Source organism: Xenopus laevis, chromosome 8S (assembly GCF_017654675.1).
Source record: "Xenopus laevis strain J_2021 chromosome 8S, Xenopus_laevis_v10.1, whole genome shotgun sequence".
Taxonomy (NCBI): domain Eukaryota; kingdom Metazoa; phylum Chordata; class Amphibia; order Anura; family Pipidae; genus Xenopus; species Xenopus laevis.
In genome coordinates this window covers 10141862-10161692 of record NC_054386.1, presented here as the reverse complement: position 1 = coordinate 10161692, position 19831 = coordinate 10141862, and positions in this window count along the sequence as shown.

Sequence of the window (19831 nt, the reverse complement as noted above, 5' to 3'; positions counted from 1 at the left end):
TAGAATTTGTCCTGCTTTTTTTTTTTTTTACTTAAATGAGTGTTCTGCTACCTGTATTTACATATACAGGTATGGGACCTGTTATCCAGAATGCTCGGGACCTGGGGTTTGCCGGATAACCGATCTTTCCATTATTTGGATCTTCATGCCTTAAATCTACTACAAAATAGGGATGCACCAAATCCACTATTTTGGATTCGGCCGAACCCCCGAATCCTTTGTGAAAGATTCGGCCGAATACCGAACCGAATCTGAACCCTAATTTGCATATGCAAATTAGGGGTGGGAAGGGGGAAATAAATTTACTTCCTTGTTTTGTGACGAAAAGTCACGTGATTTCCCTCCCCATCCCTAATTTGCATATGCAAATTAGGATTCGGATTCGGTTCGGCCGGGCAGAAGGATTCGGCCGAATCCGAATCCTGCTGAAAAAGGCCGAATCTTGGCCGAATCCCGAACCGAATCCTGGATTCGGTGCATCCCTACTACAAAATCATGTTAAACTTAAATAAACCCAATAGGCTGGTTTTGCTTCCAATAAGGATTAATTCTATCTTAGTTGGGATCAAGTACAAGGTACTGTTTTATTATTACAGAGAAAAAGGAAATCGTTTTTAAAAATTTGGATTATTTCATTATAATGGAGTCTATGGGAGATGGCCATTCCGTAATTTGGAGCTTTCTGGATAACGGGTTTCTGGATAAGGGATCCAATACCTGTATTAGTTCATAACGCTTGCTATGGAATGGCAAATATAAATGATCTGTGACACATAGTAGTGAGCAAATGTTTTCCCATAATGGGTTCGGCTCAGCTGACCTGATCTCTTTTGCTGCACATCTTTTGATATCTGGAGTGCATTGTGCAAACTACTTGGGATTCACACAGCATTTGGTTGTATAACATAAAATACAATATTGCTGCTCAGTCATTCAAATCAATGCAGAACAGTAAACTGGAAATGTAATATTTTGGGAGCTGGGTCCGTTCACACTCTTTTGCGTTTCTTGATATTAGAGGGCAGATTCACTAAAGGGAGAAGTGGCTAACGTTAGCGACTTTTTGCCGGTGTTATCATCCGCAGCTAAATCGCAAATTCACTAACAGGCGCAGACACCAATTCGCTAGCGAAAGTGACTATCGCTAGTGTCCGTTCACACTCTATCGCCAGGCGACTTTTCGCTCTGGCGAAAGGTCGTACTCCGCAAATTCAGTAAAGTGCGGATTTTACTGAACGTTACCTCTTTCAGAGTTGACTTCGCCACCTCAGACCACGTAAAATGCTAAAAAGCAACATCTTCCTCAATCTTCTGTCATTTACATCATATCCTGTCTGACGAAAATGCATTAAAGTTTAAAAAACGCTGGTGACTTTTCCTTTTTTTAATTGCCTGCAAAAGACAAGCAAATTCACTAAGCGTCGAAAATACACTACCGACGCCTTCGCCACACTTCGCAAGGCGAAGTTTCGCCAGAGCGCCGCTAATTGAAATCGGAAGTTGCGCTCAGGGAGGCGAAAGGTAGCAAAGTTGCACTAACGTTAATTCGTCAAGCAAAGCGAAGTTACGCTATTGATGCCTAATTTGCATATGGCGCCAAGTTAAAGTATAATGGAAGTATATGTAGCAGCAAATACATTACACTACACAAGCCTGGGAAAGCTTCATAAAATAAAATAGAGTTTTTATTTTGCCCTATACATGTGCCCACTGTATAGTTTAGGAAATGTAGGGGGGGAAGGAGGGGACCCCCAAAAAAATTTACGATCTTTTTCAGCCTATCGCCCTTAAAAAAGTAAAAGACGCCAGCGTTTTTTGGGACTTAGAAAAAATTTCAACTTTTTTTGAAGCAATCCCTATCTACTCTATTGCAATTCACCTGGTCTGAGGTGGCGAAGGCAAGTCTGGCGCAAAAGGTAACGTTCAGTAAAATGCGCAAGTTAGTGAATTAGCGTAGTTACATCCCTTCGCCATAGCGTAACTTCTCCTGGCGTAAGGGTGCAAAGTAGCGCTAGAGTAGGTCCACTTCACTAGTGAATTTACACAATTGCCCGTTAGTAAATCGGCGAAGTAACGAAATGACGTCACGCTGGCGAATTTTTGCTAGCATTAGCCACTTCACCTTTTATAAATTTGCCTAAGACAATGCAAAAGTCCTAACTTGAACTTTTTTTGGGTAACCAGTTTTCTCCAGACATTTCGTTACAAATGGAAAATTCATTTTACAGTGAGCTCATGTGTAGGGCATTATATTAACTCTCTTGTCTTTATTAAGGTTCCCTGTACATTTGTAAGAAAAAGTGGTAACTTCAAGCATTTGCACCAACATTTATAATAAAGAATAAAGACGTCCATACAACTTTAAATTACCCGCAGTATGCAAATTGACCTAAGGGCAAGACCACTAGCGAATTTTTGCTAGGCACAAACGAACGCTAGCGCATCTTCGCATCATAGCGAAAAGTCGCAAGCGTTTGGTGCCCAGGACGCAGCTTTGCATTTTAGTGAATTAGTGTAGTTGTAGCGAATTTGCTCCTGGCGAAGTGATGTGATGTGTGCGAATCGGTCACTGGCGGCAATTCGCCCTATAGTGAATCTGTCCCTAGGGGTCTAACTTGCAGAGTTATTGGGATTCTCTCTTACTTTATGTGGCTTGCAATATTTAGGAGTGATTCCATTCGGTGTAAGCAAAGTGTGTACCCAACAGCCTCCAGGACTGAGTCTTGATAAAAAAGTCGATGCAGATTTACATATGTTACAAAATCATCTAGTTTTAAACTTGAAAAGATTTTCCTACTCTAAATTGGGAGGAATAAATGAACCTTTAGTCACATTGAAGTTGCTGTCTCCCTTACCACCAAGCATATTGCTACCCCATCCATCAATTATGTGGATAGAGTATGGAAAGGTCACACATTCTTCCCTAAAACACAATACTGATTCCATCACTAACAATATCGGTACAGCTGAAGCCTGAGGCCAAAACCATTCAACCTGTGAGCTCTGGCCCATATGCTAGGTAGGTTCCTTGCATGATAAGAGTACACATTCATAGGCACAGCTTACATTGTGAGCGCTAACAAAAAATTAAGTATTTTGAAATTAGGTGTATGTTTCCAGGAAATTATCTACATAATCAAGGTGTAGGGAGGGTAACTACTTGTTGAACACACTTCTCCTTTCTGGCACATGAACTCCAAGTGAGCTGACAACCAGGAACTTTATTGCAAAGACGGTTTTACCATGGTCACATGCATTCAAACATTGAACATGAATGGACATTCAACTTGAACAATCTTCACACAGGCTTGTTCCGATTTAACCGTTTATCCAGATAATTGCTATTTGGGATGGCTAGATTGGGCACTCACCTTTGTCTCCAGTCACCGGGAATCCCTGTTCCCCACCTAACTCAGTAATCTGGCACTCCCAAAGGGTGCGCCTTTACTATTCTGACCAGGCAGACCACTGGCCTCAAGACCATCAAATCATATCACTGGCCTTAACCCTTAATCTTGGGTCCCTATCCTGTGGTAAATCCACTGGGGGGCTCTATCCCCACCTTGTTGGGGCATTAGGTGGCCCATGCTCACTAACTTAGCTCAGACACCTGCTATTCTCCCTCTTACCTACTCTCTTACCTACTCTCAGCCTGCTTCTATTCTATTCCAATCTTCTTCGCCTCCAGTCTTCCGTTCTGTACTATTCCCTCCCGACTAAGACCCTGAAACCTGGTTGTGGTCCACTTTTAATTCCCCTAGGTTCACCTCTAGTGGTGGGGGAGTATATTGCACCCACACTCCTATTAGCTCCTATTTATCAAATTACACTTAACACCGAATATTACAAACACAAGCAAACATAAATGAACCCACACTTACATATCGCACATATTCAAACAGCTATGTATACATATACACAGTAATTTTCACTCCCGTTACATACATCATCCAGTCTTCCTCCTTACAAAGGCAACACATATGCAGAACACCAGTTGCATTAGGGTTGAGTAGATACAGGACCATGGTACTTAATGTCAGTCAAAGACTATGTTTAGTGCCTGGCTTCCAAATGAGATACAGCAAAATTGTGTTGAGCCCAATATCTTCATGAATGAAAAGGGAATTAGGGTTAAATTAAAGAAAATTGAATATGAACAGCAACAACGGATGTTTCTTGCAGTATTCACAACTACTCTTTTATTGATCACTACCATGTCTAGCGATAAAATATATTGGCAGTCGTCCACAACCAAGTATGCTAAATCATGACAGAACAATATAATGGCTTGTTTGTGGCACCCAGGCAGATCTTCCTATTCTTACCTGGAATCTGAGTTATAGGATCAACTTTTTATTCATTCATGGTTTGTTTTCTTCTTTGACCTGACAGTGCTGATGCTTGCCACCTACTGGAAACCTTTCCTGCTTTCTTTTTGCATTTTTTGTATACAACTTTTTTTCAGTAACTAATCACAACATAGGATGGGCTAAAGGTGTTTTGGTTGCTGCCATGGATTGTGTTGCTATAATCTCATAAGAGGCATGCTAAAGACCAAGACAACGGCTCCTCATCTAGAAAGACACCCAGGGACCTACAGTATTTACCTTCCACTTTTTCCTCCTAAGCAGTGTAATGGGATCATCAGCTTAATTGAATTGTTGTAATCTGGAGGAATTTAAAAAATTGTGATTTCCAGTCTGATTGTGGTTGCATAGACTCTTTGTGAAGGTCTGTGTACATCCTACAGCTGGATCTTTCTCCATTTAATTTCTATTCTAAAATGATGGCACTGACATCTGCCACATATTGTAAGATAAAATCAACAGAAACAAATACTTCTCTTACATCTACATTCCCCTTGCCGGATTTAGCTGATATATCATGGTATATCAATGCCTGTGGGTCAAACTGGACTCACCAAGGAATTTCACTTATGCTGGAGGTCTTAGACACATGCTATGTGTCAAAAGAGATCTCAAGAATCCTATGCAACCTTTGAGGAAACCCATGGATTATATTATCTATTTCCAATCTTGGAATTACAATAATACACAGTTAAATCTAAAAAGCACCAGATGTCTGACACCTTCTCAAAGCATCTAAATATCACAACAGAGCTGCCCTTCTGTCAATAGCTTAGCACAATAATGGGCGAGCAATATTGATTACTTAAAAGAAAGAATATGAAAATGTCAAATGTAATGGGAACCACTGGAAAAGATATAAAAGAGATAGATAAAAAAAATATAGTGATAAAAATATGTATATACGGCAACTTAATCAGATAGAAGTACCTGCACAGTAACTATAAAATTCTTTCACTGCTCGTCTATGCACTTATAATGATATTTATCAAATGTATAAAGCCAATCGTAGGTGCTTTCCGTATGAGCACTTTGGCAAAGCCGTATATTTTCCTGGCCAAACAGAAATACTGTCCAGAGAATTGTTTTGTATCGTGATGGGAATCAGGTTCTGGAAGTTTATGATGCACTATAGAGTTAATGTACCATCGGATGTGATTGATACAGCAGCCATGTATTAATGAGCTGTGACTGTATTAACTTCCTTTTAAAGCACTTTGCTCAACTTTACAGCTCACTAGTTTGGTACCTACAGTACAAGTGCTTTTGTGTCTCTAAAATATTAATTCTACATTGTCTGTATTTTGGCATTGTAAAATATATCATCATTAACCCATCAACCCCTTTCCGCTTTAAAATAAGCCTTGGCATTCCGAATATATTCCCAAGTAAATGCGCAGCACAATAACAAATGCGGATTTACCAGCAAGTTGGTCTGGAAATAATTGCATTGCTCTCACCAGCAAAACTGGAAAATACTTTGAAGAATTAAGATGAATGGAACCCTAAATTAATTTTTGTGCATAATTTTGAGCACACATTTTTCTGCAAAATGGAAAAGGACAGATTTTTTTCTTGTATTTTGTCGTGAATTTTCCGCAGAGTTTTTTTAAAAAAAAAATCAAGCTCAAAATTCATTTTTTAATTATGCAAAAAATAGGTAGCTACTCTTTATGAAATATAGAGAATGTTTTACTTGTTCTCAGTAGTTAATGGTCTAAAGACGGCCAAGATCTGCAAGCTAAATTTGATGCCTTCATGCCAGTACATCTATTGAATGCCAACAAGGCTATGTATCATGTTATGTTATTCAACACAGTTCTCCCTGAAATAATAAATAGCTTTTTGACTGGTGCATCAGAAATAAGGGCACAGTCATCTCAGCCACTTTCAATTTTTGTCAGATTTGCATTGCTGCTTTGGGGACTTATATCTTGGTGTTTCGTTGTTCATATATTATTGAAGGAATATTTTGCTGATGACCTATTATTTATTAATGCCATTAATATGATTAATATATTAATATGAACCACATGTAGAACCAATTTAAATTGAAGTATAGTCACTTTAGATTTTGGTAAACCTGAGTGAAGTTCTAGGGGGCCGATTCACTAACTTCGAGTGAAGGATTCGAAGTAAAAAAAACTTAGAATTTTTGTGCTCCTCGACTATCAAATTGGCGTAAATTCGCCTGAGTAGAATGATTCGAATAGATCGAGCGCAAAAACGCCGCGACTATTCGCCATTCGATAGTCGAAGTACTGGATCGAGCGCAAAAACGCTGCGACTATTCGCCCATTCGATATTCGAAGTACCGTCTCTTTTAAAAATACTTCGACTGCCTACTTCGCCACCTAAAACCTACTGAATTGCTTTAAAAGCCTATGGGAAAGTCCCATAGGCTTGTTTTCCAAGTTTTTGATCGAACAAAAAGGCATTCGATCGAATGAAAATCCTTCGAGCGAATATTCGATCGTGCGCCTATTCGCCTGGCGAATAGTCGCCAATTCGACTATTCGCCAGCGCGTAAATTCGCCCGAATTGCCTTTTCGATTCTATTCCCCAGTCGAATTTAGAGGGATTTAACCCCTCGAAATTCGACCCTTGATGAATTTGCCCACTAATGTTGGCTGATTGTATCAGATCAGATAGTGGCAGGTGGGAAGACTGCTATGTACAATCGTTCATTAGATACAAGGCTAAAATCTGCATGTCTATGGCCAGCTTAAAGGAGAAACAAACCCCTTATTAAAAAAAAAAACCCTACCCCCTCCCTACATAGACCCCCTCCCTCCTCCCCCCAGCCTAAGTGTTACCTTGGCAAATGCCCCTAACTTTTTACTTACCCCCTCAGATTGCAGATTCAAGCATCAGAGTTCACAGGCGCCATCTTCAGCCGCTTCAGTAATCTTCGGAATGAGAGCGGCACGTCAGCAATTTTCATGAGTTTTGGCGCTTGCGCAGCTGTCAAGAAACAGAAAATTGCTCCAAACTGAGCATGCGCCGCTATGTAGGTCTCATTCCAAAGATTTCCAAAGAGAAGAAGATGGCGCCCGTGAACTGTGATGCCTGAATCTGCATGGAGGGGTAAGTAAAAAGTTAGGGTAACACTAACATTGGGAGGGGGAAGGGAGCAGGGATGCTCCACCAATGAGCCTCAGACGGCAGTGCCCTCCTGTTTGCCAGGGGCAGCAAAAACGGCTCTCCTGGTAACTAAGAGACAAATTTCCGCTTTTCAACCAGGAAATTCGGCTCTTCTAGAGCAGAGAGCGCAATCGCGTTCTCTGCACTAGAGATGTGGACCACCCAGACCCCTCCGGTGCAACGCGGACCACCCTTGACCCCCTCGGGCACTGAAGAGGGGATTGCCATGGAAAGGGGTGGGGGCAGCAAAAGGAAGGTCGCCTCAGGCGGCAAAATTACCAGGATCGCCCCTGGAAGGGAGGGGGGTCTATGTAGGGTAGGGGGGTAGGGTTTTTTTTTAACTTTTGGGTTTGCTTTTCCTTTAACTATAGTGGAAGCAGACCCTGTGGTCGCTGTGGGGCTGGGGGACAGGGGGAACGGACCACAGGTTGAGTTTCCTCTAAAGTTGAGAAAGACCTGTGGCAGCAGTAGCGACTGAAGGTGGTGTGGGGGAGTGTCTGTTGAGTGTGCTGGTCCCCTCCAAAAAAATTTATGTGGATTGGCACATTATAGTTACACCCCTGGTCATAGTTTTATATGACAGGACACAAATAAAACAAACACAAATGCTGGAGAGTTCAGGCCATACTCATAATGATCAACTGAGTGGCCTTTTTAACCAAAAACTTGTTAGAAAAAATGTCTAAAGTGCTGACATAGCTGTTTTATCATTGGATGTGTTGGAACTGACATGTTTTGTATGTGTTTCTATTTACTGCATGGTACAATATAAATCATAACACGCACACGTATGTATATGTATGAGATCAGATAATGATAAAATCTATTAACTATTTTAAAGTCGGTTGAATTACATAACCTTGTGCATCATTTTATTTGATATTTAATTGCACCTATGCATTTAGTTGATGAAATTGTCTTTGAATAAGCTTGGCAGGAATGTTAATGCGTCGCTTTATCACATGCCGGAGAGCGTCAGCAACGGAAAGCTAAGGATAAGAAATGGCATAGTCAAGAGACAATTTGAAAACACAAGCAAAGCATCAATCTTCAAGTGTATATTTCATGGACCATTTATAATGAAAAACATGAATTGTGGATGTTTTTCACATAATATTATGTACAATGATGAAGCTCGCAAAGGTCATGATTGAAAATATAGAGGTGAGTTTTACAAGCTTATATTCAATTATTACAGCAGTACCACAGCCTTGAAGAGTAAGTTAGTATAGTGGGGAAAAAAGCTGTAAATCTGATAATGGCTATATACTTGTGCCACAGGTACAAATCCCTTCACCGGCTGATTTATTAGGGAGAAGATTAGATTCCACAACTTTTTCGGCTAAAATGAGATAGAAACATAATATACTACATAATGGCATTTGGAAAGATCTCCTTGTTTAACTTTATATTGTAAGTCAAATTTTATGGCATGAATCTATCAAAAAAGGAATAGTTATATAGTTGTTTCACCTTTAAACCCAGTGCATGAATATGGCATGGTCGAAAGCCTAATTTGGTGACAATAAACAGAATACAGTCTGCATGTGGCTGCTACTTATAAACCAATGTACAAATTTGTCTTCTTTCCTCTGGGATTTGGTCCCCAATAATTTTTTTTTTAGACCTTTCATAGAAAAGTGAATGATAAGGATATACCAATCAGAAGTGGTTGATAGTTCTTGGACCATTGTGTGGTATGCTAGTATTTATTTTCTTTTACTAAGAAAAAATAAAGTAAAAGGAAGAAGAAACAATGCTCTTTAATGCCACCTTTTTACTTTGAGGCTCAATACCCGTGGGTTTACCCGCAGGTCAGACCTCGCAACCCCATTTGCGGGTCCAACTTTTGCCGCTTCCAACTTCCGGCTTCCGGGTTTATAGCCACGCCTCCTCGCCCTGCCCCTTTTGTGAAGTCATCGGTGGGACGGGTTGGCGCAGGTCTATAAAAGGAACCCAGAATTCGGGAGCAGGTGGAGGGAGGGCAGGTCCGGGTCGGGTGCAGGTCCAGGGTCGGACTGGGCGGCTCAGGGCCCACTGGGACTGCTTTTCCCGGTGTCCCGCCGGGCCAGTCCGACACTGTGCAGGTCGGGTTTTACCTGAACCTCACATAACTAATTCCTACTTAGTGTAATAAGGTTTGCTCTTTCCATAAAGCACCTGATTATGTCAAAAAACAAACTCCCAAACTGATACAGCTTTATCATTCAGCCCACACCAAATGCTACTTCTCCTTGTAATTAGTCTGAATGGAATTGTATGCAAATTTAATTGTACAATAGAACTATGGGAGCATCTGTCTACTTACTGACTAGAACAGTACAGTGCAGTCATCAATATATGGCAAATACCAGTAGTAACTAACAGCCTCCAGGCCCGGGCAGATTTATCAAAGGTCGAGGTAAAAAACTATGAAAACTGTCAGTGCAGTTTTCATCACTGCAATCTTCTCAAGGGAAAACACTGGTGACCAAATGGGTGACATTTGCTGTCTGAATCAAACAAGTCTGATTACTAACGGTAACTACATCTGGTTATATTTGTAACCATTCCCCTTTTGCAGCTGCTCACCATTATAGGCAACAACAGCTGCAACATCTATAGAATACCGTTGTAAGTATCACAAAAAGTAAAAAGTCATCTGAATTTTCCAATAATTGCTCAATGCTTGTGTTTTTGTGCAGTTGTCCCTATACTACAATCAGAACCATTTGCTAGCTGTTATAGACAAAACTATTTCGGAACATAACTCTGGTCAAACTCCCTGTGTTCTTTATCCTTTTTATATATTCAAAGTACAATTCTTGTGGAATAATGGACTTCTGCAATAGCCTTTAACATACACTCAGCGAATTTCCACGATTCGCTGCCGGCTAATAAATTCGCGAAATTGCCACGAATTGCTGGCAATTCCGACTCTGGTGACAATTCCGACGCATTGACTTTAATGTGCTTCTGTTTCACAATTATTTCTCCAATTCTCGAATTTCGTGGGAAATTCACACATTTTTCAGCGAAACGGGAGAAATTTGCCCATCACTAGAGGTAGGGGCTGAGGGATACACGTTGGAGCTGCTGAGTGTCTATCCTTTCAGAATTTTCTTTTACCAGTGTAGCCTGGACCTCTCTTGTTACACTAAGGGGCCGATTCACTAACTTCGTGTGAAGGATTCGAAGTTAAAAAACTTTGAATTTCAAAGTTTTTTTTGGGCTACTTCGACCATCGAATGGGCTACTACGACCTTCGACTACGACTACGACTTTGAATCGAAGGATTCGAACTAAAAATCGTTCGACTATTCGACCATTCGATAGTCGAAGTACTGTCTCTTTAAAAAAAACTTCGACCCCCTAGTTAGCCTATGGGGAAGGTCCCCATAGGCTTGGCTAACTTTTTTTGATCGAAGGATATTCCTTCGATCGTTGGATTTAAATCCTTTGAATCGTTCGATTAGAAGGATTTAATCGTTCAATCGAAGGAATTACCCTTCGATCGTTCGATCGAACTATCTGCACTAAATCCTTCGACTTCGATATTCGAAGTCGAAGTATTTTAATTCCTAGTCGAATATCGAGGGTTAATTAACCCTCGATATTCGACCCTTAGTGAATCGGCCCCTAGCACTTTAAGGGGTATATTTATCAAAGAGTGAAGTTAATAGTGAAGTTCCGCCACTTTCCATTCATTTCTATGGGATTTTTATAGGCGTATTAAACTTTCACTTTCACCCATTGATAAATACGCCTTTCAAAATCCCATAGAAATGAATTGAGAGCTGCAGAATTTCACTCTAGTGGCGGAACTTCACTCTTTGATAAATTTACCCCTATAATTACAGTGTACATATTTTTACAAACATCACAAGCAAGTTTTGAATTGAGGCTGATACTGGTCACATCTCCCTTGGGTAATGATCTGATACTTTAATATATATGCTTGCTTGATGTGTTTATAGCATGCTGAAAACCCTGATAATAAAGATAAAATAAGTATATTTAATTACAATAGCTCTTTTCTTCTTGTATGACTCTATTTGCAATAAAATTAGATTCACTGATATGAGCAAATGGCCTGGTTTAGAAATAACCAGAGAGAATCGCTGGAGAAGGGCATCATTTCCAAAGTAGTTCACTTATCCTGGGATATTTATTCATTGGGAGAATGGATGCTGGCTCAACCAGTTACACTATTATTTGCTCGACCCTTTTTCATGTTTTATGGCTTTCTAGATATCTTTCTGTGTAATACTGCAAAACACATGTTCATAGTCAGCTTTAATTTATGGGTCTCTTCATTTAGTTTTATGTCTGACAATATATTGTTATTTATGATGATGGGAGAAGTAATTTAATTCCCCAATGTCATCCAAGGACGCCCACAGAATCAAACAACGTTAGTCTTACTTTTTAGGGGGTTATTTATCAAAGTCCGATTTTATCTCAACATTTTCTGTTACAAACTCCGATCAAATCCGCTCGGGTTTTTTACGCCTATTTATTACTACATTTTGCTTTGCGCAGAAAAAAACAGATTTTCAAGTTTTTTTTCAGATTTTTCCCCCTAAAACTCTGATTTCTTATGCTTTTTTGCCCGAAAACTCTGAAAACTTTGGGGTATTACATGAAACCCAGCGCACATCAAAATCATTGGGATCTTCTCCCATTGACTTATATGCAACCTCGACATGTCTGAGATGCCGGAATTTCTGACTTTTCCATCCTTGGGGTTTAATCAATTTCAATAAATTCGTACTTTTTTAAAAGTCCGATTTTATTAAAAAAAAATCACAAATCTTTTGGGATTTTTGCATTCGGAGTTTAGTAAATAACCCCCTTATACTGTCTTACTTAGAAAGCAGCTATAAGTGGATTTTCTCCCTGGATATCAGAAATATATCTACCATGTGCCAAAACAAAGAAAGTAAAAATGATAATTTTTTAAAAGTCAGATTTTATAAAAGAAAAAATCACAAATTTTTGGGGATTTTTGCATTTGGAGTTTAGTAAATAACCCCCTTAGTGTTTTACTTTGAAAGCAGCTATAAAAAGTGGATTTTCTCCCGGGATATCAGAAATATATCTACCATGTGCCAAAACAGAGAAAGCAAAAATGATAATTTTTTAAAAGTCAGATTTTATTAAAAAAAAAAAAATCACAAATTTTTGGTGATTTTTGCATTCAGAGTTTAGTAAATAACCCCATTAGTGTTTTACTTTGAAAGCAGCTATAAAAAGTGGCTTTTCTCCTTGGATATCAGAAATATATCATGTGCCAAAACAAAGAAAGTAAGAATGATAATTGCAAAGTTCCTTTAATACACGAGTCGTTTACAACCTCTTGGACAGCGTTCAGCACTGGCATCCCATTTTTGACGCCGGCGTCCCTTCTTTTTTGGCGTCCAAAAAAAACGGAATCGGGCGTTTCGTGAATTTATTCGCCGCCGGCGAATAGCGCAAATTCGCCGCAAATTCACGTCTGGCGAATAAATTCGGCCATCACTACTTCCTACCCCCAACCAGTCCCCTAATTTGCACATCATTCAAACACACAACAGGGTCTGGCAGTAAATGGTAAGTACAGGGCTGACCTATGCCCTATTACACTGCACTTTGCATCCTGTGCCAGATTTTTTTCTAGTATGTGGTGCATCTGCTCCACTGGGATAATCCTAACCTTATATCTTTTATACCAGCTACATAACGAGCTTTTAGCAAAGGCAAAAATGCATTAAATAGAGGGCACTGTTTGCATATTGCGCATTCAGGAACATCAGCAAATATATGCACTATATACTGATCCCTTTTTTTGCACTCTTAGGGGCCAATTCACTAAGGGTCGAATATCGAGGGTTAATTAACCCTCGATATTCGACTAGGAATTAAAATCCTTCGACTTCGAATATCGAAGTCGAAGGATTTAGCGCAGATAGTTCGATCGAAGGATATTAATCCAACGATCGAAGGAATATCCTCCGATCAAAAAAAGTTAGCCAAGCCTATGGGGACCTTCCCCATAGGCTAACATTGACTTCGGTAGCTTTTAGATGGCGAACTAGGAGGTCGAAGGTTTTTTTAAAGAGACAGTACTTCGACTATCGAATGGTCGAATAGTCAAACGATTTTTAGTTCGAATCCTTCGATTCGAAGTCGTAGTCGAAGCTTGAAGTAGCCCATTCGATGGTCGAAGTAGCCCAAAAAAGACTTCGAAATTCGAAGTTTTTTACCTTCGAATCCTTCACTCGAAGTTAGTGAATCAGCCCCTTAAAGAATGCACTAATGTAGTATGCAATTTTTTTATTGTAGAAACTACAGCTTCTTGTAAGTTGGGCTTTTTTGCTCTTCAGTAAAAATGGAATCTTATTCTAAAAATGCTATGTAAAAACATGGGTGTAAGGGGAGACACAACTCTTGTTACTCATAATTTTTTATCCAACATAGCAGCAAATGCTTTTTAATGTTTAAGTAGTTTAGTAAGAACTTTTGTTCCAAAAGGTTTAATAAAATATTCAGCTTTTTTTGGGGGTGCTATGCTGAATGAAAAGTTTTTTCACCTGCATTATTTAAATCCCTATAAACACAACTCCTAAGGTAGTAAACCTTTAACGTGGGTTGTTTTGCAGTCAATCATTGATCTGGGAGACAAGCCAAGAAATAAACGTCTAACCCTGTCCAGTATCTCAATATAGAATTCAGAGAATTAACTGGCTGGAAAGGATGATTTAGTGCTGGAAAATATTTTTCTCCGCAATGATATGTCTGTAATGACAGTCTGCTGGGAGTGCACCATTCAGCACAGAGCTACTCACTTTCACTGACTCTAGCGCTACTTGAATACGGGATATGAATAGTGATGGGCGAAACTCATAGAAGTCAATGGGCGTCAAAACAGTTTTGACACGCGATCATTTTTATTTGTTGCAGCAGATTTTTCATCGGTGAATTTTTGACACAGTTTCGCAAAAACATACGCAGGTGGCGAAACGCAGAAATTTGTATCAAATCCATGCCTGCTGAATTTATTCGCCCATCAGTAGATATGAATGTGGGATTCTGTTGTTGTCAGATCAGAACCTTTTCATCAAATATGTGAGCATCTGGGATTCTATGTTGACTGACTGAGAAGGATTGTGTTTCATAAAACTGCCCTGCATCTCTCTCAATCTCACTCTCTCATCAATCTCTCCACATCTCTCAAATGATTTTGCAGCATCAAACTGGTAGCTTTCCTTAATAGGGATGCACCGAATCTACTATTTCGGATTCGGCCAAACCCCCGAATCATTCTCAAAAGATTCGGCGGATCCTAATTTGCATATGCAAATTAGGGATGGGAAGGAGAAAACATTTTTTACTTCCTTGTTTTGTGACACACGACATTTCCCTCCCTGCCCCTAATTTGCATATGCAAATTAGGATTCAGATTCAGTTCAGCCTGGAAGAAGGATTCGGCCGAATCTGAAGCCTGCTGAAAAAGGCCGAATCCTGGCCGAACAAAATCCTGAATTAGGCGCATCCCTACTCTCACCCAAATACCACACCCCACCCCCTTTATAGAGACAATAAAGACACCCAGGATGGAATGAAAAACAGGTCAAAGCTTTTGTTAAACACATAGTAAACTTAAATAATACATATTAACAGCATTTAAAGTGCAGTGTTTTAAACCAGTAACATGAACAGTATTAAGTTATACCCCACTGGAATGCGTTTAAGAAAAAAATCCACCCATCAACCTTGCCTGTCTGCCATGTCGACCACCTTCCATGGCGGGCAAGCGAAAGCAGACTAACCATAGTACTCAACCCTCCTGGAACCTTCTTGCACCAGGAGGTTACCATCCACCTTTTGACACCCATGTGGGGGCTTAGACCCCACCCCCTGGCATTCATCCACCGCAAGCTGTGACAACACAACCTAGATCCCAACCCACCCTCCTTCCTGAGGCCTCCTCTTCTGGTTTCTCCCACTATTATCTTTTCCTAACGAATCTCACTTCCTGCATGTTTCAAACCCATTCCTGCCAATCCTTTCCCTAATGCCATTACCCTCCTTTTCCTGGCCTGCCCTTCCTAGCAAGATCAAAGCTCTTGCCCTTAAAAGTATGAAGCCTCCCTTCTCTTCAAGCGGGTTATTTACTAAAGCCCGATGTTTCCTGGTTGGAATTTTAAAAGGGAAAACACCATTATTTCGTAGGGGAACAAAACTAAAATATTTTGTGATTTTTTTAAACTCCGATGGTGTTTAAAGTCCGAATAAAAAAAGTACTCCATCTCAAACCTGCCAAAGTCATGTAGAAGTCAATGGCTGATATCCCATTTGCAATTGATAGATATCTTGATCTGTGCTCAGTGTCCTACAATTACCCGTGGATTACGTGGTTTTTGGGAGATAGTCTGAAAAAGTTTTCAGGCTTCAATTCTGAAAAAATCATACAATTCGGATCTCTTTACAATATAAGTCTTTAAGTCTAATTTAAGTCTTTTCGGCACCAGATTTTTTCATGAAAATTGATAAATAACGTCAAAAGGTCAGCGGGAATTAGGTCGAAGTGGTTTCAACAAAATAGTGAGAAAGCAAAGCAAGTAATAATTAACAAAGGAGCTTTAAAATATAATTGGATCAGTATTTTATTATGTAAGCATCATTACACCTTGGTAAATAATACAGATCCATCATAAATTATACCCCAAAAAAGCATAAATCCATGTTGATGTCAAAAAAATCCTTACTTGGGATTGGAGCTTCATTCTGAATTATATATCACACTCATGTACATTTTTATTTTCTATGATAATTTTCTTGGCGGTAGTTGATTAAATAAACACATTTTACTGTTAACTGTGGATGGCTGATTTTATACTTATCCCATATTGCATGGTATTGAGACACATTACAAGTCATTTGGAATATGAACACTACCAATGGCTTGTGAAGGTGCCAAGGGCAAAATGATATGTAGGAAGAAAAAGAAAATTCACTAGATTTACAATATTTATTTGCAAATAGGCATTATTTAAAAAAAAAAAAATAAATAAAATGGAGGTATAATGTAAGAACAAATTATATCCTGGAGAGCTGCAGGGCGCAAGAGAATATTAGAAGAAGAAAAAATTAAAACAATTGGAAAAAAGGTAAATATATGCAGAAAAATGCACTGATCCAATTCAAATATCATTAGCTAACATTTCTTGGCTAAATGACTTTACACACCACAGTAAGGGTCAAATTCATCAAGGGTCGAATATCGAGGGTTAATTAACCCTCGATATTCGACTGGGAATGAAATCCTTCGACTTTGAATATCGAAGTCGAAGGATTTTGCGCAAAAAGTTCGATCGAAGGAATAATCGTTCAATCGAACGATTAAATCCTTCAAATGGAACGATTCGAAGGATTTCAATCCAACGATCGAAGGATTATCCTTCGACCAAAAAAACTTAGCCAAGCCTATGGGGACCTTCCCCATAGGCTAACATTGGGTTCGGTAGCTTTTAGGTGGCGAACTAGGGGGTCGAAGTTTTTTCTTAAAGAGACAGTACTTCGACTATCGAATGGTCGAATAGTCGAACGATTTTTAGTTCGAATCCTTCGATTCGAAGTCGAAGTCGTAGTCGAAGGTCGAAGTAGCCCATTCGATGGTCGAAGTAGCCAAAAAAACACTTTGAAATTCGACGTTTTTTTACTTCGAATCCTTCACTCGAGCTTGGTGAATGGGCCCCTAAATGAGAACAGGAATTGTGATACAGCATTCGGATGATTTCCATGTTCAGTCGTCCTGTTTAAAACCCTCTGCTATTGCAATTAAAGGCCCAGCGACATGAGATAATGAAACTGCCCTATATATATTTTCAGTTTATGCACTTGAAAATTTGACATTATTTCTAAAGAGTGTGAATTGTTTTGTGATAAAACACCTTTAGAACGTGTTTGCAGGGCTTTCTCTTTCCCATTTTGAAAATGCAACATTCCATCTTAAAGACACAATGCAGCAATTTGTTGGAATTTGTTAAAGAAAACAACTCGGCAAAATATTGTCTCTCCAGAGTCACAACTTTCCCAGGGCTGGAAAGATGTGGAAATTAAAATAGAAGAGATTATTCTAATGATATGCATTCAGACACTCTGCAGCTGACAAAATGAAATAAAGCAGATGGCTAAGAATGAATCAGAATATTTTTTTACTGATCTTGATATGGAATGAGTTGGTGCTAAACAGCATTAAGAGGGAAATGTTTGGGATTATCCCTTTTGCTCAAGGCTGCAGCGTAATTGACATAAAAAAAACTCTCTAGCATATATTACATTTATTTGTTGAATCTAATGTTGTATTTCAATTAAAACACTGTATAATGTATTAAATGCAAGGCCTATTCTCATAGAAAACCCCATATAAACAGCTACTCATGCTGTTTTTAGAATGTGACTGCAAGCTCATCTGCTCTGTAGCAGCTTTTGGTATGAGATGGTGACTGTGGCCTCCCGTGGTGCAGCTTTTTTAAGTGATTGAGGCCCTGTTTTTTCACATGTAAATTCTGGCTGCCAGGAGATGCCAAGAGGCATTTGCCAGAGCCATTTGCAACACATCTGGTTGCCAATCTGGTTAATATTAGGGATTTAGTATCCCTGTTTTATACCTACTATAGAAAAGTGATTGATGCAGATCTGCTGACCCCTGCAGAGATCTGTTCCAACTGAGCTCCTTTGTGCGGTCATGCTATTGGGACTTTAGGCCATGCAAAAGTTTCAGTTGGCCAAAACAAAAATAAATAATGCCATGGGCGCTTGTTGCGACATGATATCTGAGATGCCACTACAGTGCCTTCAAAGTAGATGACCCTCATCATTTATCCATGTGGGACTGTGCCTAAGCCATAGCTAGGGTTGCCACCAGGCTGGTATTTTACCGGTAAAACACCTGCCAGGGCCAGGGCCGAATATAGTTGCTGGTAGGGTTGCCACCTTTTCTGGAAAACCCTAGTTGCCGGTAAATTTGTAACACCCTAAAGTGCAGCCCCTGGCCCACCCCCAAACCTCCCCCTTAAACTCCCAATCCTCCCTCTTAAGCTCCCAATACAGTAAAAACATACCTTTCTCTTCCTCTTCCTCCATCCTGAAGCCTCTCTCTGATGACATCATCATCCTGCCCCCTCATGTCATAACCCCACCCCTCAATTGCATCACCCGCCCCATCAACATCATCACCCGCCCCTCAATGACATTGCCCCACCCCTTGATGTGTCGCTAACCCCACTGGCCGGTAAGAAAATTTTCAAAAAGTGGCAACCCTAGCCACATCTAAATCTATATTCAATATGCCAGCCTTGGGCTGACCTGCAGTAGTCACCATCAGGGCCATATTTACCATGTAGGCACTGGAAGGCCTGTGCCTAGGGTGGCAGCTTTAAGGGGATGGCCCTCAGATGCCTATCTGGTAAAAAAAAAAACCACTACTCCTGCTGCTGCATGCTTTCCTATTAAATATTGATATGGAGAGTAGGGGGTCCCTCAGTACTGCGCAGCAGAAGCAGCGTCACGTACATGCACATTGTGCAGTGATGTCACATCCACTGCATATACAATCGTTATATAACACATATTTACCCACCCCATTTTTTAAACACATACGCAACTTGTATTGTGTCATTTTCAATCATGTTAGAGATTTCTTACAGTACATACAAACGTAGTTCTCTAGTTTACCTTATTTCACAGTCCCACAGCTGTAGTAGAGAGAACTCTGTACCAAGGATATGTTGAGCTCACTTACCTTATGCTGGGGAATAGAAAAAAATAAGCAAGTAGAAAAAATAAATAAACCAAAAAATAAATTACAATTGTAAACTAGTCTATTATAAATAGCATGGAAATTATGCATGGAAATTTAATTTGTCTCCACTGACATGTTAAGGCTCATTGCTGCTGATTTTCTATCTATAACAGCAAATCTGTCTTTTTTTTGTTTTGTTTTTTTGTTTTTTTCTTTTTTCTCTCTCAATACAACCCATTCAGGTAGGACAAGACTGAGAGAGGAGAAATAATTGTGTTTGTAGCCAAGACTAAGTCAGAAACTGAGGCTTGAAATGTAGAAGAGGCTCTACAGGTGCAAGTGCTGAACCGTTAAGAGGCACAAAACTGCACCCCACGGGCGATTTTAAGTGCGATACCGTCCTTTTTTCAATATGCTGAGATGAATCACAGGCGTCACGTCAGATGCGCAGAATCTAAGGTAAGTAATAGGAATGTCAGATGTTGTGGCTGCATCCTTCATTCCTATTACTTGCCTTAGATTCAGCAGTGAAATTCTGTGTTTCGCAGTCGGT